The sequence below is a fragment of the Trachurus japonicus genome, chromosome 11, assembly GCF_045865225.1.
Source record: "Trachurus japonicus isolate A0001 chromosome 11, Traja_1.0".
Classification (NCBI taxonomy): Eukaryota; Metazoa; Chordata; class Actinopteri; order Carangiformes; family Carangidae; genus Trachurus; species Trachurus japonicus.
Window position 1 is genome coordinate 34,886,429 of NC_140917.1, and position 24,449 is coordinate 34,910,877.

A 24,449-nucleotide genomic window follows, 5' to 3' on the forward strand; every position below is an offset into this window, starting at 1 on the left:
TTCTGTAATGTAAAACAGTAAATAAAATACATCCTCATAAATACAAATTCATGATGCAAGTACATTAAAATGACCTAAAACCCTGAGTTTTAATTCAAATATTTTTCCTATAACAACAATGCAGTCAAGGAGTATAAAACTCTTGTAGGGTTGCAGTAGTACACCCTACATTTAAAAATAATTACAACATTATTGGTGCTACTTTATTAGAAATGTTTGTGTTAAGTTTTGATGAAAAATTCCTCTTACGGATGATCACTTTTGTTTATTTCTTTCTTATTCATAAATGATGGAGTGTGTATTTCACTTCATGCTAACTAAGTGGGCACTTGTATCATTATGCACCAACCAACAGTGGACCCCTGTCATTCCATATAAACCAAGTGTGGACCTTTTTCTAAAACGTAAATCAACGAATAATTCCTAAACAGATTCATGACGCAAATACATTAAAATTAATTGAAATCACATGCATTTAAAAAGTAAAAGTCTGACCATAGGTGGCCCAAACAGGGCTTCATCTATATGAGATGTACGCGGCCAAAAAGTAACTTTTTGTGGCTCTGAGCCATCAGGCCATGTCAAACTGTGAGTAGTTTAAGTATTTTCCCATGACAACAATGCAGTTAAGTAGTATAAAACACCAGTACAGTGAAAAATTAATAGACTGTAGAAATGTGTCTGGCAATAGTTTAACATAGGGACTTTGTGAGATTAATCCTCTCAATGAATTATCCCTTGTATCTCTGACAAACTGATGATCTCCCAAACCCTCTGTATTTTCCCCAAAGATAACAAATTGCCGTGCCAATACTTTAATATCAGTTACTCTTTGATGGTTTACTTCTACATAATATATAATCATAGGTTGCCATTGAGTTTTCTATAATATAAAACAGTAAATAAAATACATCCTTATGAATACAGATTTATGATGCGAGTACATTAAGATTACCCTAAATCCTAAAACCCTCTATTAAAAAATGAATAGACTGTAGAAATGTGTGTTGCAGTAGTACACCCTACATTTAAAAAATAATTACAACATTATTGGTGCTACTTTATTAGAAATGTTTGTTTTAAGTTTTGATGAAAGTTTTCTCTTAAAAACTATCACTTTTGCTTATTTCTTTCTTATTCATACATGATGGAGTGTGTATGTCACTCCATGCTAACTAAGAGGGATCGTGTGTCATTATGCATCAACCAACAGTGGACCCCTGTCATTCCATATAAACCAAGTGTGGACCTTTTTCTGCAATGTAAGTCAACTAATAATTCCTATACAGATTGAGAACACATGTATATTGTAAAATTGAAACCCTGTGCTTAAAAAAACTGGACAAGCAACAATAGCAAGGTCAATTATTTTTAATGTTTAATCAGAATTCAGCAGAAATGATCTAAATGACCATTTTATTTAAAATTTTGTTATGGGTGATCAATTTTAAAATTTCTATTATACCTAATACAGTGTTGAGTTTAAACTTAAGACATCCATGAAAACGGAACCTTTATATTTTGTTACAAAGAATAACAAATTATGTTTCAAGGTACTGGTTTGTTCACTAAGGAGCCTGTTTGATAGGCTCTCTACAGTCTGAAAGGTTGCCGGGGCTGCAAGTCGTTCACACTATGGAGGAGTGTAAGAAACGACGTGTGTGAATGAGTCGTTAAAAACCCTGCTCCAGCCTGCCGGGGCACTGCTGAATATGGTATTTTACACACACACACACTCAGGTCCCCTCTTGGCTAAAGTTAAAAAAATTAACCAGAAGGTTTTTCACATGATTTTAAGTTGATTTAAAGCATGTCCAACAGGGGACCTAAAAAAAGTCCCCTGTTGGCTGCTTGGTCCCCTGTTGGTGAATGTGTAACGACGCCGATGTCCCCTCTTAGATAGGAACAACAGTGCACCTACACACACACACACACACACACACACACACACACACACACACACACAAACACCTACACACACACACACACACAGTTAACCTAATGTGGTTACAGCTCCTCCATATCAGTGCTTATAGAAAGATGATCATGTGTCTGTCTGATCAGCTCCGTCTTGACCTTAAGATCGTGGGTTTGATTCCCATGTTGACAGAGATGGCACAACCCGCAGTAGCTCCCGTGGCCCATTCAAAATTTCCCGAGAGGAAATTTTCTAGTTATTATTATTATTCATGTATTTAATTATTTTGATTTGATTCTGCAAAGGCAATGCCTACAGATACACCACATTTTTAGATTTACATGTTACCAAGTCCGTAATATTAACCATTTTATCAGTGACAGGGTGATTAAATTGTTTAAATTTTTTGGTGAATTGACAGTTTATGCAGGTACCACACCTAAAATTACCTTGAAGGTGATTTATTGCAAGTCTGCTGCTTTAGGCTGGTATGCTTTGACTATTCTGTCCTTTATATTTCTTCCTCTTTTAAAAGTGACCATGGGTGGGTCAGAAAAAGTGCTTTTTAAAGATGAGTCATTTTGGAGGATATGCCAATGTTTTAAAATTTCACTTTTAATATTTTTAGTTTTGGGTGTGAATGTAGTGCAGAATAAAAGGCTCAGCTTAGATTTTGTTGATTTCTTTGTTTGTAGGTATGCATCTCTACCTTTTAGGTTTACCTTTGTTTCTGCATTTACTAGCCAATCTTCTGTATAATTCCTCTCTCTAAATTTAGTGAGCATCTCATCTTTACTTTTGTTATACTGTTCTGGAGCAGCACAAATTCATTTTAATCTGACAAGTTGACTAAATGGCAGACTTTTTTTTTGAGAGGAATTGGATGAAAACCTGCAGCATGAGGAAGTGTGTTAGGAAGTGTGTTTTGGTAGAGAGAGGAAGAGAGGACATTGTCTTTTTTAGTCACATTAATATCAAGGAAGCTGATTTCTTCAAGGCTATAATTAAGGGTGGATTTTTTAAACCTGCAAAACTGTCATTCAGGGACTGTAAAAACTCTAGGAGGGTAGATATAGGCCCTTTCCATGCACCTTGTGGGTTGGTGAAGTTGCGCCAGAGACCACTCTGTACTTCAATAACTCTTTTGCTCAGGCATCTGCGTGGTGTTTATTACCAACAATAGGGTTGTGCCGATTGGCGATCCAATCGTCTATCGGCGATTGGAAGGACGATCGGCGATGTTTTGTTTTCTTGCCGATTTTACACACACACACATACTCGCTACTTTTTTATTGATCTAATGCGCAATCTGTTTGTTTTGTTTTAATGAAGCCGCTTGGCTTGCTGCTTCCAACTATACTCTGTCAAATGACAGTGTTTCACCAATCAAATGCAGCCACTGGCGACGTCCAATCAGACGGAGCCAGGTAGTCATATGACCGCACACAACATCTCTGTGGTAAACAGGATGGCCACTCCGCCTCAAATTTGAGGAAACACGTTTAGCTGGTGTTGTGGCTGTGACTAGGCTTCTTTTTACAGTCTATGCTAGGCTGCCGACGCCAGCCCTGTATGTTACAGCCCGACGACGTGTTCACTGATATGCCACAAATAAATTACGTCCGCCATGAATAGATTTTTCGGCTTTCGGCAACGCAATAGCGTTCCGTTCATTGATCATAGCGCTCTTTCTCCGTTAATAGCCCTCACACACACACACACACACAGAGAAGCGCGCATGCATGACAGCAGGGCACGGTAAAAGCGATACTCATACGCCGCCGCTGCCGCCGCCGCCCCCCCCCCCCCCGGTCGAACGAACACATGGAACGGCCGCCGCCGCCGCCGCGATCCGTTACCTCCGGTCCTACATCGATCCCGCTCCCTTAATTCATGCCTTGTTCCTCAGTTCTGTCATGAATTTGCTGCCTCAACTGCTGGCCCTCAGCACGAAAGGAGGAGGTTTTAAGCCCCAAAGGATTTCAATGTTGATGATTTCGTCCATGTTTTTAACAGTTCTTGTACCAGGATCTTATGGCGCATTTCCACTAGCACGGCTCGGCTCGGTACGGCTCGGCTCGGCGCGCTATTTGCGTGTTTCCACTAGCACGCAGTACCTGCAACCAGGTACACTTTTGGTATCACCTCAGCCCTGGTTCCAAGCGAGCCGAAGCGTTACTAAAACGTGACGTCAGCCGACTGCTTCCACTGATTGGCCGATGAGTGTCGTCACTGGAAGCGACGACCGACAACAGAAATGTTCCTGCTGAAGCCTGAAGCCTGTTATTACCAGAGAATTTCTAATATTGAGACTGGCTCTGTTATTACGTGACTTTATTAAGTTTTAATATTTTTTCATGCGAGAAAGTTACTGTTTAGATCCCCATGTGCGGTTAGTTTATCCAAACGACGGCTGTTTAGAAGTTTGCCCCGATGTTTTTCGGAGAAGTGAAGCTCCAGGTCCGAGCAGCGACCGCGACATCACAGAGGCAGCAGCCCGGCTCCTGACGTGCTCCGCCGGCCAGCCTACCACCGTCACCCCGAGGAGAACAGACCGCTAATTAACTTCCCCGATGGCTTTTTAGAGGTTTACCACCGGCTGGTTAAACTCTTAAATGTTGGTCTCATTGATGAAATCTAACAATTGTGGCTGTAGCAGCAGTTTGTTTGTGGTTAGAAAGAAGAGCAGCACTACCTTGGGGTCAGCCTACGCACAGAATACACCACATTTACATCAATAAATAAATGTTTTACAATGAACCAGGCCGATCTCAGAGCTGGCAAGACTCTCCGGTAAGGCATATTGAACGGTTAAATGCCGTTAACGGGACGAGAGCAGTCAAAACGGCGGTTTAAAGCTAGCTACAGCGAGGGTAGGTTCACTTCCTGTTTACAAAGTAAAAGCACCAATTCTATCGTAATGGCTTTCCTTATGATAAAAGGCAACGGGTATTTTATTTTGTGAAAATAACCGGAAGTGCGTTGCTCACTCCGGCTAGCTTTAGTAACGCCGACTTCGTTGAAACAAAATTGTAAACAGCTGGTATTTTGTCAGTTTTTCAACACGTTGGGGATCTAAACGACTACTTTCTCGCCTGAAAATGTTTCAAATGTTGCTAAAGTTATATATTTACAGAGTTTAGAGCGTTGCTCGGCGCCGTGTAAATGACGTCACGGCGGCACTAGTGATACTCAGTTGTAATGGAAACACAACCAAACCGAGCCGTGCCGTGCCGTGCCGAGCCGTATCGAGCCGAGCCGTGCTAGTGGAAATGCGCCATTTGACACCATAGCACCTGTCAGGGTTAAAAGATCAAAATCCTCCCATTTACCATGGCTAAATGAGGACCTTAGGATTCTGAAGAGGCAGTGTAGAAGATCTGAAAGAAGGTGGAAGAAAGACAAACTCAGTGTTTCCCTGGCATCCCTAAGATAGCTGATGCTCCTTTATCAACGCAGAGTCAATGAAGCCAGAACCAATTACTTCTTCAATCCCATGCCAGACAAGGACACAACGCCAGGACTCTTTTAAAACTATGAATTCTCTAACCCAGCCTCCTCCTAGTGAGCCTTGTGACTTCTCCTCCGAGAGATACGAAGAATTCTTAATGTATTTTACCAACAAAACAGTAAAAATCTGGCAGCACCTCGGAAATGTAGCCATGGAAACTGAGGCTGATGTTGGCCTTTTTCCACGCCCAACTACTTTGAAGTTTCTCTGTTCAGATGCAGTTGAGATCAACCACCTGCTCCCTAGACTGTATCCCTGCATCAGTTGGTCCTGATATTTTAACTTATTATAAATTGCTTGCTATCCACTGGTATTTTTCCATCTCCCTTTGAACATGCCACTGTTCACCCTGCTCACCAGGTGACCCTGGTGCTCTGGAAAATTTTAGACCCATTTGTAAGTTGCCAAAGATTTTAGAGAAAATTGTTTTTATACAACTAAATTCTTTTATAAACCAGAATGATATGTTCGAGAAATTTCAATCCGGTTACCGTGCCCATCATAGCACGGAGGCTGCTCTGGTCCAAGTCACAAATTACCTTATGCTCGCAGCTGATTCTGGAAGGTACTCCATCCTAATCCTCCTTGACCTAAGATCAGCTTTTGACACAGTTTACCATAATGTGCTTTTAACCAATTTGAAAAATGTAGTTGGTGTCAGTGATGTGGCTCTGGACTGGTTCACTACTTTTATTTATTTGGGAGGGACAATGCATGCTAATGAACATTTCTTAACTAGGAATAAGATATAAGCAAGCCAGAGTGTAGCCAAAGGCTAATTTCCATCCGTTGTCCCCAAGAACATTAACAGGTAGCTCCTTCTCCATTAGACTTGGCGAGGCCTCCTCTTCTCACTCTCCCCTCCTCTGCAGAATCCCCCAAGGATCAATTCTTGGTCCTCTTTTATTCACTATTTATATGCTCCCCCTCTGACAAATTATCTGCAAGTTACACAACATTAATTTCCATTGTTACGCAGATGACACACAGTTCCAAGTCCCATTAAGTCCCAGATCTTCCAATGTCCTGTGGTAGTCGTGTGTGCTGACCATTCGACCAAAGGGATATCTCTGTGGCCAAGTAGCCAGGGCACATGATCAATTGGAGGCATAGTGACAGGACCGTCAATTGTCACAGTCCCATGCATCCTATCCTGCCTAGCTGAGATCAAATCCTGGATGTCCTGTAATTTTAAATGGCTCCAAAACATAAGTACTTTTAATCACTCCTCCTATACATAACCCTGCTAACACAACAAACCTGTCAAATCTGGATTCATTATTAGAGAACATTCAGAAGGAAGCTTGAAACCTGGGCGTAATAATTGACTCCGAGCTGTCCTTTGACACTCAGGTAACCAAAGTGCTACAGTCATGCTTCACACAGCTGAGACAGCTCTCCAGGATTTCATTTTTCCTTTCCCCCTCAGACCTAGAGGAAGTCCTCCACTCTTTTATTTCTTCTAGGCTTGACTATTGTAATGCACTCTATTTAGGTTTTAGCAGGCAAAATTTACAGAGACTCCAACTGATACAAAATCCGGCAGCCAGGCTTTTAACAGGTTCTAAAAGAAACAAGCATATCACTCCAGTCCTTGCAGCCCTTCACTGGCTACCTGTGAGTTTTAGGATAGATGTTAAGATTTTGTTGCTTGTTTTTAAAGCCCTAAATGGTCAGGCTACAGCATACATATCTGAACTTTTATCTCCCTATGAGCCTGATCGCTGCCTGAGATCGTCCAGCAAGGGCCTACTTGTCGTCTCAAAATCCCGTCTTATCTCAAAGGGTGACCGAGCATTTGCAGTCTGTGCTCCCCAACTTTGGAACTCTCTCCCCTTGGATCTCAGGCAGGCAACCTCAGTATCTTCTTTTAAATCCCTTCTTAAAACTCACTTTTATCGATTGGCCTTCCCTTTTCCTACTGTAACTTGATTGTATAGTATTTGCTGCTAATTTTATTGTAGCCTACTTGTTTTTAAATTGTTATTGTTCTATTTGTTTACTATTGTTGTAAATATGAAGCACTTTGTAATTTTAATTTCGATAAGTGCTATAGACAATTATATTATTAATAGTATTACTTCACCACAACATTGCCTGAAAGTGGGGCCTCTTAACATTCTCAAGAATGCTTCTTTTGCTTGGGAGAGCAGCTAGGTTTGGAGCAGACATATGTCCTTTTCCATTCTTTTTCCCTCAGACAAATAGCCTTGTTGTGTGTGTGACATGTCCATGCTCTCCTTTATGCCAGAACAGGCATAAAGGAGATGAAGGCAATGGCTTAGTCGAGGACTTGCTGGAATGGTGCATCTATGTTACCAATGGCTGATAGCTCGTACCCAGCTTTTAGGACATCACTGGCATTCCCCTTGGAGACTTCCAAGTCCAAATCTAAAAAAAATCTAAATCTAAATCTTAATGCGAATTTGTAAAGCAAAGTCCACACTGAAGAAGTCACTCCAGGTTAAAGTCTCCACGGGGAATGCTGGTGATGCAGATGTCACTGTCATTGATGGATCAGCACTTCTTTGGACCAAATAAACCTGCCACCAGCACTGAACCCAGAGGAATTTGGATTAAAAAAAGATTCCGATCCCAACCCATCTACCAGAAGATGCCAAACTTGTCCCAGACTACATTCTAGAGATGATCAGGTGTGACTGCAAGAGTAAAACCCCATGCAACTGCATGGAAATGTTTCCATGTGGGATGCTCAAGAGAGCGTTTTTGTTGTTGGTAATAAACGCCACGCAGATGCTTGAGCAAAAGAGAGTTATTTGCATTGTCTTTGCAGAATCAAATCAAAATAATTAAATATATGAATAATAATAATAATAATAATAATAATAATAATAATAATAATAATAATAATAAAATAAATCAGAGTCAAAATAAAAACCTAATACATACCCTCAATCTCTGTTGACCTTTTGACATTCAGATTTCTTCATTTACCATTGGAAAGTGACACTTGGGGCCCTATTTTGCTGGCGCAACTCAGGGGGGCGCAGCGAGGCGAGCCCTGACGCAGCTGGCGCAGTGGCATTTTCCTCCAGTGCAACAAGGTGCGCAGCGGATTCGGTAAATTGGTAGACTGCTGTGCGCTGAGATGGGAGTGGTCGCGCAGCAGGGGGAGGTGTCGACAGATTCGCCGTGGCGCAGTGACAATTTGTTGCAGATAGACCGTGCGGAGAGTGCGCTGAAAGCTCGCCAGCTCCAACCTGGTCTAATCTCAGCGCAAGGCGAAGCGCAGCCAGCGCAGTGGCAATTTGACTGCCCAGCGCGCAGTGCGCCCACGTCACCAAGACCTCACAGGCAGATTTCCACAGTTCCAGGCACATTTAAATGCAATTAATAATAATAATAATAATAATCATCACAATAACCCCTATTTATTGTATCTGAATCAGCACATACACCTATATCTATATAGATTGTCCCGTCACACTGATGGCAGATCAAAGGCTTGCGTAATGGAAACTCAGCCTGACTGAATTAACACAGATGAAACCAGGGAGGGACTGAGACAGCCGTGGATGTCCCAAGAGCAGGTGTTGACACTACACACTGTGCCGTTGCAGATGATCAGCTATTTATTTATTTATTTACTTATTGATTTATTAGGGGCCAGCGCCGCATCGTTACGCGACCATAACAAATAAAACTGAAAACAAATAAACTATTATCTCTCACAGCAAACCACAATCAGCCTCGGCATCATAGTGAGCAGATATTCACATCTCCCATCTCAGGTAAATTCTAAAGAAAAAAGAAAAAGAGAGACGCTCCGTGATGCGTTTGTTTATGTTGTGATCTGTGCACACGTGTTTAAATATAGGTTACTAAATATGAGTGTCTTTATTAATGGAAAAGGGGTGTGTGTGTTTTTTTTTTTGTTTTTTTTTACTGGGCAACAGCTCTCAATCTGTCAGAGCAAACCTGCAGGATAACATCATAACCTCCTCCCTCCCAGACTACTTTTGCATCATCAGCCCGTGTGGTCTGTTCGCGCGACCGGACACTGCGAGCTTGGACCGGACCAGAACATCAGTTTCCTCCCGTCTCACTTGCTCTGACAGATTGAGAGCTGTTGCCCAGTAAAAAAAAACAAAAAACAAAACACACACACCCCTTTTCCATTAATAAAGACACTCATATTTAGTAACCTATATTTAAACACGTGTGCACAGATCACAACATCAACAAACAGCTGTGCGTAACGGAAGCATCGCGGAGCGTCTCTCTTTTTCTTTTTTCTTAAGAATTTACCTGAGATGGAGATGTGAATATCTGCTCACTATGATGCCAGGCTGATTGTGGTTTGCTTTGAGAGATGATAGTTTATTTGTTTTCAGTTTTATTTGCTATGGTCGCGTGACGATGCGGCTCAATAAATCAATAAGTAAATACATAAATATAGCAGATAATCGTGTAGTGTCAACACAGCAGTAATCCATCCTCATCTTTCATCTGTGCAGCCTTTGATCTATCAGTGTGACGGGACAATCGATATAGATGTGCTGAATGTCTATGCTGTAATCTGTATGTGCTGATTCACATCTTCTCTTCCAAGGTGAAATCAAACGTCTGCCTCGCGCGCGCGGCGGATTTAAAGGCGAGGAGAGGAGCTCATTTGATTGGTGAAGATCTGACTCGGCTGTGTCAAACCGGTCAGTGTATCTTTTGGTCATTGGATTTTCTTTCGATGAATGGGAATTAAAAATCAAAAATCACTGGTTTATTCTATTTTCGTTTTGAAATACAAAAAATAAAATTGAAACACAAAGTGCTCTTGTTTTTGAGTGTCAAAGAACAATTAACTAAATTTTAAAAACAGTTTGATTTTCATGTTCTATGTCACATAACAAAAAATTAAATCAGCAGTCAACAGAAACAAATAAACAGACCAAAAACACTTCTTTTTTTGATATTTTGACACCAAATGTTGTCATTTTCAAGGCAAGAGCGCCAATGAGCGCTACGGTACCTGTGTGTCTGTGGTTCTGTAGGCCAAAATCTACTCGGATATGATTTCAGACAGTAAAACAAGGCCTGACATATACAGAAATCATATCATATCATATCATAGCTGGTGTATTCAGGCACAGTAGGAGCTACCGTTTGTGTCATAAACACAGGAATATCAACTCTTTACTTGCTTGAAGTGTACATTTTTTTCCACAGACAGCGTCAGATGGCTACTCAAAGATGCGCCGAGAAGTTTTTTTTACTTGAAGCAAGTAAAGAGTTGATATCCCTGTGTTTATGACACAAACGGTAGCTTTTCCCACTGCACCTGAACACACCGGGCACGGCAACTGGGTCTCGCGCGAGACTCCGGGAGACTTTGAATTAGATCTAGTTTTACAAACATGTCGGCTTGCTTGAAGTAAATAAACTTCTCGGTGCATGTTTGAGTCGCCATCTGACGCTGTCTGTGGAAAAAAATGCGGCTTTGAGGGCTGGAAACAGCCTAAACAGCGGAACTTACATCCACTCCCATTCATTGCTGCCGTGGCGATGCGCGGACAGACGCAACTACCGCAAAACAGGAGCGATTAAACTGAAAATCTTCAGATTCATTCTTTTAGACCTAAAATGATATGAAAATACACCCCTGAGTTGAATTCGCCTGGAATTGTCCTTTAAGCCCATGCCAGATTTTTGGTATATTTTGACAAATTAAACAATAAAAACAATAAAAAATTGCTATAAATGAATGATTGACACTTCAAATTAGACATTAGACTATCATTTGAACTAAAATGTTTTCATCATTTCATTTTTTTTGGGGTGGTATATATTAAAAATGGCTGAAAAGCAGATTTGGTGGGCTTAATAGGTACACTTACCCTAATTCATGGCAATGTTGGACTTCAATACACCTGAACTGCTGAAGGATGGTGTCGCAGGAGAGAGACGTCTGACCCAAATGAGTGTTCTACTTCAGGTATTAAAATGTATTCTCGACCTATTCAATTTCTGCATTAACTGCTTTAATCATAACTTCACCTGTCTCATTCACATTTCTCTCCTTTAAGTTAATTACATACAATACATCTGTATTGGTTTCCTCCTCTAATGTAAATTCAGTTGAAATGTTTGACATGTTGGTACTGTTTTTCCAGAAAAGCAAAACTCTTAAACGCTTGAATAAGTCTTTCAGCAACTAATAAAATGTAATACTCTGCAGAGTGGAATCCCCATTCAACGGACGCGGGAGGTTGTCATCTGATTTCTGATCAACCATCTGGAAGAAGATGCCAGTGCCTTGTTCAATGACATTGAGGTTAGTTTAATACTGTATTTAAAGGGATATTTTGGATCTTTTTACATGAAGCTGTATGACATCCTTATTAGTAGTTACGTGCATCAACAGTGACTTTCCCCCGACTGCGTCGTGTGAGCAGAGTTCCGGCCTGGTTTTGGTGTAGACGAAGCAAGTTCGGCTAGTTGGCTGGGGTCACAAAAATAAAGCGTTTTGCTTCTCAAAACCATATGCGTTCAAAAGAGTAATAATTTGCATCACAAAACCGTTATCCATGAAAAAGTCTGACCTCACAATCACCAGGTGCTATTTTCTGAAGTTGCTGAAGTTGGACAGTAATGCAGCACAGTCCGTGATGGAAGATCAGCCCGACAAATGAACACAGAATATCAGACAATCAGCGATTGAGGATGATTTGTTTTTCTTGCCGTTATAAAACATATAGCGAGCCTACACCAGCCACGTCCACTGTGCTCTGGCTCAGCTGACCGGTGTTCAGATGGCAGTTAGAACTAGCAGAGGCTCCTCTGACAGCTGCAGGTGAGCCGCAGGTGAGCTACAGGTCAGCTGGCTGGAGAATGTAGCGCCATTCTATTTTTTTTTTTCAGCAGCAATGTCCTTGCAGGTGATGCACTATGTCTGTCTGAGTACGTTTGTCAGTCTGATCTTCCACCATGCACTGTGCTGCATTACTGATCACCCGCCACCCTGTCTTCTCTGCTCCAACTCCATCTGACGAAGTTCAGCATCATATTCAGATTCATTAAGGTATCCCTTTGGCTCTGTGCTAAAACAAGGGATGGCTTCATCACTTATGTTTACGTTAACTATCCGAGCAGTAAACTCTGTGAAACAGGTGATGGAAACCTGCACAGCTGTCTACAGGCGGCAGCGCGCAGTGATACGAAGGGAGAGAAAAGAGCGCCTAGCAATTGTGAGGTTAGACTTTTTCGTGGATAACGGTTTTGTGATGCAAATGTATCACTCTATTGAATGCATATTGTTTTATTTTAGTGACCCCAACCAACTAGCCGGACTACATTCGTCAGCACCAAAACCAGGCCGGAACTCTGCTCACAGGACGCAGTCGGGGTCACTGTTGATGCACGTAACTACTAATAAGGATGTCATACAGCTTCATGTAAAAAATATCCTAAATATCCCTTTAGCAATGTTAGTTTTAAAGTTACCACAATACTATCACAGTAGTATTGTTCAGGTTGTCCTCTTTATGTCCTGTTACACTCTTAATGTTAGTAGGTGGTAGTATTTGTCTTGTAACATGCAGGTTGAAAGTGAGCTCCTAACGGTTATCTTAACAATGTCTGCAGGATGCTGCTGATGGATCTGTCGGTGTTCAAGAGGAATTTGCAGATGAGGTGATGAAGATTTACCTGCTGTGGAACCAAGATGGGTCAGTGGATGTCAGGATTGTGTTTGAGGGCAGTCACAGACTGCGCTCACCCTGATGTACTATTGTCTTAACTCATTGAGTGCCGCGCTCCTTTCCAAAGTTTTAGTCAAGTGTACCGGCAAATTAGACCATATTTGACTTTTTATTTTAGAGCCATAGTGTATTCTATATTATTGCCACCAACACATACTGTAGCTCATTTGAAAGGTTTAACTTTATCCTTCAAATGGCCACAAACCGTTTGTTTCTACGTGCCTCCGTTCCTGAGAAAAGTCAAGCTAAACATGGCTGGGTTCACCAAAATCCCTCCTTTTTTTTCTAGAAAAGGAGATAGAGCGTCTTTTATGAAAGGTGCGCTGTTTGTGTCTGTCGCTCTTCTGACACTCGCATTTCTGGATCAAAGGGCTCGTATAAGATAAATATACACAACAATTGTTGTTCTATTCACAAAACCACCATCGGGGGCGGGGGGGGCGCCACTAAACAGCAATAACACAGACGCACCGTGCCGTGTCACAGCCTCTCGCCGCGGAACGTGAGGCTCTGCCGGCCACAGCGGCTCGCGAACACCGGTCCCGCCGGTGGTCGCGGTCCGTCTGTGGTACGGGTCGGTGGTGCCGGTCTGCTTTGGTCCAGAGACCATCAGATTTTACCGCGGGAGGACTTTGGGGAGGACACGGTGTTGCTCCAGATGAAGACCGGGCGGGACAGTGGGCTGAGAGCTTCCTGGTTCAGCTCCCAGCTGCTGCAGCCTCGCGGGTGAGAGCGGAGCAGCAGTGGAGCAGCTGCTGCATCCACATGCAGAACTCCGTTTGCAGAAGCTGAGTTATGATAAAAACTTCCAGATCATGAGCTGTCATGTGACTTTGATCGTCATCTATTTCAGTTCTCCTCGTCGTAGAGTCCCCAAATTTACATATAATGTGTATTAAAGTGTCTATTTTCATAATTTAAAAAAAGCAAAAAACGAAAAATTTCGTTTTTGGCACTCAACGCATGGGAACGAAAAACGAGAAATTACGTGGTTGGCACTCAATGAGTTAATGCTTACATAAGAGTTATAGTGAATAGTGATAGTGAAATTGCACTTGGTATTGTTTACTGTTGTGGAACTTCAATGTGAAGTGTCACTGTTCTTGGTGCATTTTAGATGGATGCAAAATGTCATTGTTCTTGGTGTATTTCAGCTATATGCAGTTAAGTCTGGCCTGATGCTCTCATAACATGGACTTATTCACATACTCATTGGCAAGAATAATCATGGTTGAGTTATTCTAGATAAAATGCCAACAATTTTATCATGTCACCCATGTTGAGAGTTATCTTAATGCTAAAATGTGTGTGTGTGTGCGGGGGGGGGGGGGGTTCTTTCTTGAAAACTGGTCACCATTGGTTTAAGTGATTTGGGAGAAGCCGCAATACTGTTTTCCTGCTTACTAATGAGCAGAGTTCAATTCAGCTTGCTGTTTTTATAGCATGGACATTTTTTTTTCAACCTGGATTCAGTCATAGTTAAAAGAACCAGTTCATGTAGCTTCTTTATATGTTGACATTGAAAAAAAATGCATCCAATTGTTTACAACTATTGATGATGGCTGTCAAATAAATGTCCCAAAAGTTATATTTTCCTCTCTTGTCTTTTTTCAAGATGTAATTTACATGTTTTGGTGTAGGTGTAGTAATTTTGCAGGTTTATAAATAAATTATGTACATTTTACATAATAACTTGATTATTAAAACATAAAGATACAGCATATTATGAATAGATTTTATGTATAAAATACAGAACAGCTCCATTTAAAATGCAAAGTTTTATTGTTAAATTAGTTTTTTGTTTAATATTTTCCTGTTAATTTGATCATTTATTGATGCACAATAAGCAATTATTACATGTAAAAAATACAGGAAATGGTCTATTTATATACAACATCGTTATGCGAAATTAACAAATTATTTTTGTAGACTTAACAGTTTTTTAATGTGATTCAGATGTGATTTTATTCACTGTAAATCAATTTACAGATTTCGTCAGTAAAGTTATCTACTGTGCTGCCGTATTTTTTTACAGGAATTCTCTGGTAACCCCAGCTGCCAGCGTTTTCCTGTAAAAACGACTTTTTTTTTACAGTGTACTGTCTGGTTCCTTCATATAACAACGAGTTTACAGTGTTATAATGTTAACGTATCCACACCGTGATAAACATCAGTTACCGCGGGGAGAGAGGCTGAAAACCCCCGGTCACACACTGATGATCCTTCACAATGTTACACACACACACACACACACTCTCTCTCTCCTGCCTCTTCACTGTAACTGCTCTGAAGCAGTGGGCTGTGTGTCTGTTCCTCTGACATCTAGGATCCACTGGCCTCACCAAGACGCCTCTCTAAAAACTGACGTTTTGGAAGGCGGGAACACTGATGGCGTGTTACTGAAGAAGCATGAACAGTGGATAAACACCGACGAGCTGCTCTCTATCTCGCTCCCCATTGGAGAGTGACCTCATGTCTGACGGATTCATTTGCATAAAGTTGAGCTGTGGTCAAGTCTGAGGAAAGGGGCTTGGACTTTTGACGTGTGTATTTTCAAAATGTGGCTTGATGGAACCATTTTTCCAGGATCTCCAACCCGACCTTTAAATATCTGTTGTATTTATTTATTTTTTTTCTCTCCGGGCAATTAGTTCAAGATAAAACACCAGTTATTATGGTGAAGTTAAATTTAGATAAATAATAGCTGTGTGTTTGGCCCTTAAGGCATCTTAATATTTATATTCAAGATGAGTGCCTTGGTATTTTCTCTTTTTTTCTTCTAACATAAATAATACTTTAAGATAAATAAAATATTAAAATGTACAAATGATTTCTGTTTAAAATGTGTGACTTAATAAATATAATAAGATTTAAACCTCTGGGTAGAGCTGAGCATGAGGAAGAAGAAGGAGCTGAGAGTTAATGGCGTGGAGTCGTCAACAGTGGACTGTGTGTGTCGTAAGCGTTGTGTTTTATCAGTAACAGACTGTGGGGAGCATACATCAGTCCGACTGCCCAAAAGTCTGACGGCTCATTTCTCCGACTACCCCTTCTACAGTGTTAAGGTTAGGTTTAGGGTAAGGTTAAGGGTTAGGGCCACTTAAGTCGGAGAAATGGGAGGTCGGACTAATGGACGCAAAAATAAAGAAATGTATGGTCGGAGAAATGGGTAGTCGGACAGACGTCATGCGCCCACGGACTGTGAACTGTTGTCGGACGAGGCTCTGTGAGTGTGTGAGTTGGGACTCCATCACAGTTGAGGTGTTGGGTGTTCTAGCAGACAGAAGCTACGGGCTAATGGCAAGGTCATCGTCAAGAGGAGACGATGGTGATGAAACCTCCTGCACAGACGGGAGGAGCTTCACCTGGTCGCCACGGAGACTATCACCACCAGACCTTCACCTTCACTCACTTAAATACTAAAGGAACAAGTTAAGGAAGGAAGACACTGAACCTGACTGTCACTGATGATGTCACTGATGGACTCACCTGAACAGGTGATCTCCACGGAGGAGGGAGGGGAAACTGATGATGATAAATATGAACACTCCTTCAGGGTGGATCCAGACTGAACACAGCCAGCGTTGATCCTCCACACAGACCTCCCTGAGTATCTTAAGTACTCATATCTTCTTGTTGTTGAAACAGCAGAGCCACAGTCCAGATCTCTACAGGCTACAGATGCTGCCTTCAGGGACCAGTAGCCATCACTGTCCACTGATCTCCACTCTCCCAGTTTCAGCTGCAGTTTACCTGCACAGCGACTGGCTCCTCCCACCAACCTGACAGACTCTGAACACAGAGAAGAGAGTGAAGAGTAAAAGAAGTGAGTTTGATTCAGCAAATCCAAACTGTAGCTCCACTTGTACCTGAGCAAGTGAAGATTAATTACTTTGGCTCCATCTTGTGGTAGCATGAAGAATGACACTGATATAAAACAATGACAATAAGAGGCACAGTAGGAAGACAACAAGAGAGTTGCTATTACAATGTACATTTTGCATTAGCTGAGACTGTAAGTCACAACCTCTGACAGCAAGGAGCAAAGGAGCAGCCTTCATCTCACTGAGCTGATTGGGAAACATGATCTATCTGTGGCTTCACTAAATGACTAAGTCAAACACAAGGACGGCAGCAGTTGTCAAGGCAGATTTCAAACTGATGTCAAGACAGAAAAATTAAAAAAAACACATATGGTATTAAAGGTGTACAGAAATGCCCGTTTGTCCCGTTTGTCGCGCCGAGTTGTCACGAGCTGCAACACGAGTTTACCCGAGTAAGGAAAATGAATTTGATTGGTCGTTTTCGAGCGGGCGGGATATTCAAAGCCCGAGCTCCGTGTGTGTGTGTGTCTCAGACGTTTGAATGACGGATTACGGATCCAATATCAGTGGCTGGTGAATCGTGTACAGGCTGACGTATAATCCATGCGCCTGCGTTATCCAATGCGAAAAAAAAAACTACACTAAAATACACACTTTCATCCCGGATTTACTCAAAAATAGAATTTTGCGCAAAGTTTGGCCTACATCGTCTGATAGATGAGTTATTACACTAATTTTATGACCCAGAGTGGGCTCAAATTCAATTTTCTTTTCTGTACACCTTTAAAGGAGTTCAGTATGATACTAGCACTACTGAGGTATTTAACTCCAGAATAACCTGGTTGACACGCTTCTCCTTGACCGATGCTCTCATTCCGTTGATTGAGTGAATGTCCACACTGTTCCTTTAGTTGCAACACAGTGGGTTTATTGCTGTGTGTGTAAAATGTCCATAAACAAAGAAAAGAAAGAAAACAGCGGCATGATGAGCGTCTCCACGCCACAGCGGTCAAAAAACGTTTCCCCTTCCTAGTCAAACACCTGACAATGAGAGTGAACAATGCTTCCTATATCACCTGACCCCCCAGGTGACAGCTCAGCAACCCCCCACACACACCGAGTGCAGTATTAATTTCATTGACGAAGACTATGACGAAAAATATTCGTCAACGAACCTTTTTCACGGATGAAAACTGAATAAAAAGTCAGCTATGATGACAAAGACTGTGACGAATATAATTAATACTTTAGTCAACGAATAAAAACAAGACGCAAATGTTACGGAGGGTAGAATGGAGAAGAGGTCCAATCATGTTGATTTCACCGGAAGCAGAGCCAAAGTTTAAAACAAAACTGGCCTCGCTCGTTAGCGTCCTGCGGTGCGACAGCATGTTTCATGAACACAGAAATATCAGTGCTGGGTTTAGGACGGAAAAGAAGAATTGACATCTTGGTCACACTTCACATATGACAATAACAAGGACAATGCCCAGGACCCACAGGCAGCTCATCCAGAAATACACGGACGAATACATGCTAAGGTTATTTTATCAGATAAACCACCGTGTTCATAGGACTGAACATGAAAGATAAAAGAACATGAATAAAACAAATGCATGTACCATATTACAACTGTTTCTGTGTCTGTATAGACTCATGCTGCGTTCAAGACAACTCGGAAGTCGGAAAAAAACCAGCTCCGAGTTGTAAAAAATGAATTGAACGGCGTCGAACTCGGAAATTACAGGTCAGAAACTCGGGTATCATATCAGAGCTCTGACTTTCCGACTTGACGTCACGACAACATCAAAACATGGCGGCCCTCATCTTAAACAGTTAGAATTTAGACATTTTAATTATTTGTTGAGGTTTTAATGCAGATTTTTGTGTATTATTGCAGTAGCCTATATGAAATACGTTTATATTAAGCTGTGATGAGCTGTGATGTTGTATGGTGTGAAATTGCGTTCCTCGTATGTGACGGGAATATTCAGCGATGAGCCACAAACTTCCTTCAGGTATCCATGTTTTTTTCTCTCCCGAGTTCCTGCAGCGTGAACGCTCTCCTTTTCTCTAAACTGTGAACACAAACCCCAATTTTCAAGCTACATTCACAAAACCTCAGACTCTTCTTGCAAAACCAAACTTTCACCTCAAAACAGTTCAATCTGTGCCCAAAACTGAACTGTGTTGTCAAGTCGTGCCCCGAGTCAATCAAAATTAAAAACACTACTGAGCAGTCACTAAACACTACATAGAAAAATAGAAAACACAAAGCTCAGGACATGAAGCTGTAGAAATACTGTAAATGTTGATCGTTCACTGTAGCTAAATGCATGTTGCAAAACAAAAAACCTGTGCATTTACACTGTAGCACTTCTCTCCTTCCCTTTCTTTCACCCTCCTCCGTCCCTCTCCACATCAATTTCATCCCCTTTTCCTTCCTTCTTCTTTTTTCTTCCCAGTTCATCCCTCCCTCCCTCATCCTCTCTTCCTTCACCCTGTCGTCTCTCATCTTTTCCTCTTGCAAAACAAAAAACCTGTGCATTTAGCACTTGTACATAGTAGAAAAAAAAAAAAGAAGTACAAAAACCAGAAATCTTGTGCATTTACATGTAGCACTTGTACAGTACAAAGACAAACAGAAATCTTCTGCATTTAGCACTTGTATACAGTAAGCCTACATAAAAATAAAGTACAAAAATATAGAAATGAGAAGTGCATAACTCAGCCACAGCATCATTTCTCTGTACTGTACTGGATCAGGCCACAGGACTTCATCCTGAACTACTACTACTGTACATAACAGTATATGTGCCCTCACATCATTGGACACAAGTGTTATCAATTTTGAGTTGTTGTGTTCAACCGGTGAAACTTGTGCTTTACTTGTGTTTGACTTTTGCCACCTGTGCTCAGCATTATGCAACACAGGTGCATCACAATGAAAATGTGTTGGTAAGTTGTGTCTAAACAGGTGAAAAGTGCTGATGGTTTTGCCAAAAGAGTGACTGATTCAATCAGTGGGTTCAGGCAACGGAGAATTTGGTTCAGACAACAGGGTTTAGTGTTTTAGCAATTGAGAAAAACTGTAACAATGATTTGTTCCATAAGTGAAAAACTGATGTTACAAAAAGATCCCATTTTTGAATTGTTGAACTTCAGCTATTTGCAAAAGTTCATCAAAATTTATGGGAGGAAATCTCCTCAAGGTTTTACAATTGACACCTATGTACCTGACACTTGTCAGTCTGGAGTCCACAGTTGGTTGAGATGATCCTACTCTCGTATTCACACTATACCAGGACCATCAGTAACCCTTGTAAACTATCCTTATTGAAATAAATCTTAACTAATTGAGTGCCAACCACGTAATTTCTCGTTTTTCGTTCCCATGCGTTGAGTGCCAAAAACGAGATTTCTCGTTTTTTGCTTTTTTTTTTTAATTATGAAACTAGACACTTTAACACACCTTATGTGTAAATTTGGGGACTCTACGACGAGCAGAACTGAAATAGATGACAATCAAAAACTCATGACAGCTCATGATCTGGAAGTTTTTATCATAACTCGGCTTTTGCAAACGGAGTTCTGCATGTGGATGCAGCAGCTGCTCTGCTCTCACCCGCGAGGCTCCAGCAGCTCGGAGCAGAAACAAGAAGCTCTCAGCCGACAGTCCCGCCCGGTCTTCATCTGGAGCAACACCGTGTCCTCCCCAAGGTCCTCCCGCGGTAAAATCTGATGGTCTCTGGACCAAAGCAGACCGCCGGCACCGACCCGTACCACAGACGGGCCGCGACCACCGGTGGGACCGGTGTTCCCAAGCCGCTGTGGCCGACAGACCCTCACGTTCTGCGGCGAGAGGCTGTGACACGGCACGGTGCGTCTGTGTTATTGTTGTTTAGTGGCGCCCCCCCCGCCCCTGATGGTGGTTTTGTGAATAGAACAACAATTGTTGTATATATTTATCTTACACGAGCCCTTTGATCCAGAAATGCGAGTGTCAGAAGAGCGACAGGCACAAACAGAGCACCTTTCATAAAAGACGCTCTATCTCTTTTTCTAGAAAAAAAGCAGGGATTTGGGTGAAACCCAGCCATGTTTAGCTTGACCTTTCTCAGGAACAGAGGCACGTAGAAACAAATGGTTTGTGGCCCTTTGAAGCATAAAGTTTCACCTTTCAAATGAGCCACAGTATGTGTTGGTGGCAATAATATAGAATACACTGTGGCTCTACAAAAATCTTCAAAAATGGTCTAAATTGCCGGTACACTTGACTAAAACTTTGGAGAGGAGCGCGGCACTCAATGAGTTAAGGAGATGATCTGTGGAGGTGAAGGACCATCAGCCGGTAATCAGTGTTGACAGTGAAATCATTTCAGTGTTGAGACGTAGACACCACACTCATCCATCCACCAGCACCTTCATGTGTCCTCATCCTCTCTGTTTACCTGTGGAGTTGTGGCTTCCTTCAGCCCAGAGTCCTGAGGAGAAAATCAGAAAGGAGACATCAGTGAGATCTGTGAAGACAGCCACGTCAGCAGAATCCTGTGAATTTTCTCATTCATCCACGTTATAGTTATCTCAAGGAAATTTAAATTGAACGCAACTGGACTTGGTTATTTGTCTAAGAAGTAGGGATGTGCACGGTTACCCGAGTACCCGGGTACCCGAGTAGGCAATCTGCTATCCGGTTATGAATTTATTATCCGGTTAACCTAGGATTAAAAAAACGGCACGTTAGAGCGCAGTCTAGCGTCAGATCAAACTACATCATCATGCCGTGGTTCGGCTTTTTGTAATGTTAAACAGTTTCGAATCAAGCAACGTGATTTTCTGCTGTGTAAAAGCGTTTTTGGATCGAGCCTCGGACTTTCAAACCTTTTACAATAATCTGTGGTGGTTCCCTCGGCGTAAACCGTTGGGAGGGAGACGACAGGTGTCATCAAGTCTGTTAGAAAATATGCTTTCAGTTTACAAACATTCTGAAACCTTCCCAGTTATTTCCTGAAACGATGCGAGGCAGAGAGGACCGAAGGCACCAAAATGTAGTGTGGACTAATAAATAAGCACCGCTAATGATTTAAAAAAAAAAAAAGAAAAAAAAGTTTTCTCCTCCGAGGCAGCCGCAGCATAAATGCGCTGCGCTCAGAGCTCAGAGCGCATGCAGCGCATTTATTCCCCGGCATAAAGATGCACATCTGCCCCATATGTGCATCTTAAACTCCATCTCTACTCTTATTATCCACCTGATATTTAGTCTGACGACGCTGTGTGTCAGTAATGCGGACTGTCTGACGGACAGAGCGCATTTATGCACCGGCTGCTCTCTGTCCATCAGACATGACGTCATTTTATTTTTTATTACAGTAATCGGTTACCCGGGTAACACCAGGTTAGGTTACTCGATTAGGAAATTATTCGAAATGCCCATCCCTACTAAGAAGATGTTTCACCTCTCATCCAAGAGGCTTCATTAGTTCATGCTCGCATCTGACCAGGCTAGTCTGGTCAGATGGGCACTTTTCTGAAATATGACTCATAATTAAGCTTGTTGAATAAGTGGAAGGTGACTCGTCAGCCCCACAAGGAAGTTATGTTGATGGATTTAATAATAATAATGATAATAATTTTATTTATAGAGCACTTTCTATCAAAGTGCTATACAGTTACAAAACATTAAAAAACATATGAAAACATACGCAGCAATAAAACACACAAGAATAAAAGAAAAGGAAAAACACCTCTGGGACACTCAGACAACCGCTCACCTGGGAGCAAAAAGGCCGTACAGGTACATAGGTGTTAACAAGGTCTGACAAACAGACTGGAGCAAGACCATTTAAAATGTTGTAGGTCAACACAGCACCTTGAAGTCGGCTCTGACCCGGCCAACACAGGGCTGATATGTTCTTATCGGGACAGTCCAGTCAGCATACGGACTGCTGCAGTTTGGACCAACTGCAGACCACAAAGGCTCTTTTTGGGCTGCCCGGATAAAAGCACATTACAATAGTCTAACCTGAAAGTCACAAAGGCATGAATCATTCATTTTTAATAATATAAGAGTCTCTGCATCTTTCAATGAGAGGATAGACCTGATCTCAGCGATTTTTCTGAGGTGCAAAAATGCCACTTACATCACCTCCTTTACATGTGATTCAAATGAAAGGGTCTGATTAAAGACCACTCCAAGATTTTTTACCTCATCATTTATAACACACAAAGGTTTAAAGTAGCACTATCGCAAATTCCAATCCTTTATTCGGCCACTAGATGGCGCCGGTGGTGCAGCGTATCAGATATAAACATCCTCGTCCTCTTCACATAGCGAGCCGTTCAGGAGGCGGAGCTAAGTGCCGGGCCGGCTTGTCGGCTTGGAATTTTGCATTTGCTCCACAGGCACCACACCGTTGGCTATATTTTGTGTACAGATAGTTGTCGCTCCCCTTACCTTATTTATTGCATATTTCAGTTTTTTTTATTGCTATTACTGCTGTATTTGCGATAGTACTACTTTAAGTTGCTCCACTGTCACGTCTCATCTAGTATGTGTAGCACACATGGAGTTCTCTCTCTCTCTCAATTTCACTAAGCTTTATGACTGTATATACAATATTGCCAAAACGTTACAACACTAGAACAAGAATACATGAATAAATTAATAATAATAATAACAAGAAAATTTCCTCTCGGGAAATTTTGAATGGGCCACGGGAGCTACTGCGGGTTGTGCCATCTCTGTCAACATGGGAATCAAACCCACGATCTTAAGGTCAAGACAGAGCTGATCAGACAGACACATGATCATCTTTCTATAAGCACTGATATGGAGGAGCTGTAACCACATTAGGTTAACTGTGTGTGTGTGTGTGTGTGTGTCACATGAAGTTACCTGTGTGTGATAGAGTGTGGGAGAGGAGTGCGCGCGGAAGCGCGCATTTTTATGTTACCTGTGTGTTTTGATGTGTGTGTAACTGTAATCACATGAAGCTGGCTCTAGAGTCTGTGTGTGTGTGTGTGTGTGTGTGTGTGTGTGTGTGTGTGTGTGTGTGTGTGTGTGTGTGTGTGTGTGTGTGTGTGTGTGTGTGTGTGTGTGTGTGTGTGTGTAACTGTAATCACATGAAGCTGGCTCTAGAGTCTGTGTGTGTGTGTGTGACTGACTTGACACATAGTTATTTAGTAGCTGCATCATGTGTCAGTCTGATTTAGCTGTGTCTGTGTTTATAAACATTTAAACAAGCACCAGGTGGATTGTTTATGAAGTTAACGAGCTCTGGCCTGAGGATCAGAGGTTACCACGGCGATAGGGGCCCTGCAGGCTGAGACAGACAGTGGAGACGTGGAGAAAAAGAGCCATTTTCTGCCTCTGCACCGGTCTCACATTTAGGCTTAGCGTGACAAAACGGTAACTCCTATCAGAACAAAACACAGATCACATTGCTCTAAGGACTTACTGAAAATGTTGGTACAATTTGGTG

At 41.8% G+C, this 24,449-nt stretch overlaps 1 long non-coding RNA gene across 1 annotated transcript; it reads left to right on the forward strand.

The window, feature by feature from the left end:
• Window positions 1–11,332: 11,332 nt before the first annotated feature.
• Window positions 11,333–13,143, forward strand: LOC146979210 (uncharacterized). Its single transcript, XR_015036994.1, has 3 exons — window positions 11,333–11,379; window positions 11,623–11,718; window positions 13,029–13,143. It is a non-coding gene; the product is annotated as an uncharacterized LOC146979210 (long non-coding RNA).
• Window positions 13,144–24,449: the final 11,306 nt, after the last annotated feature.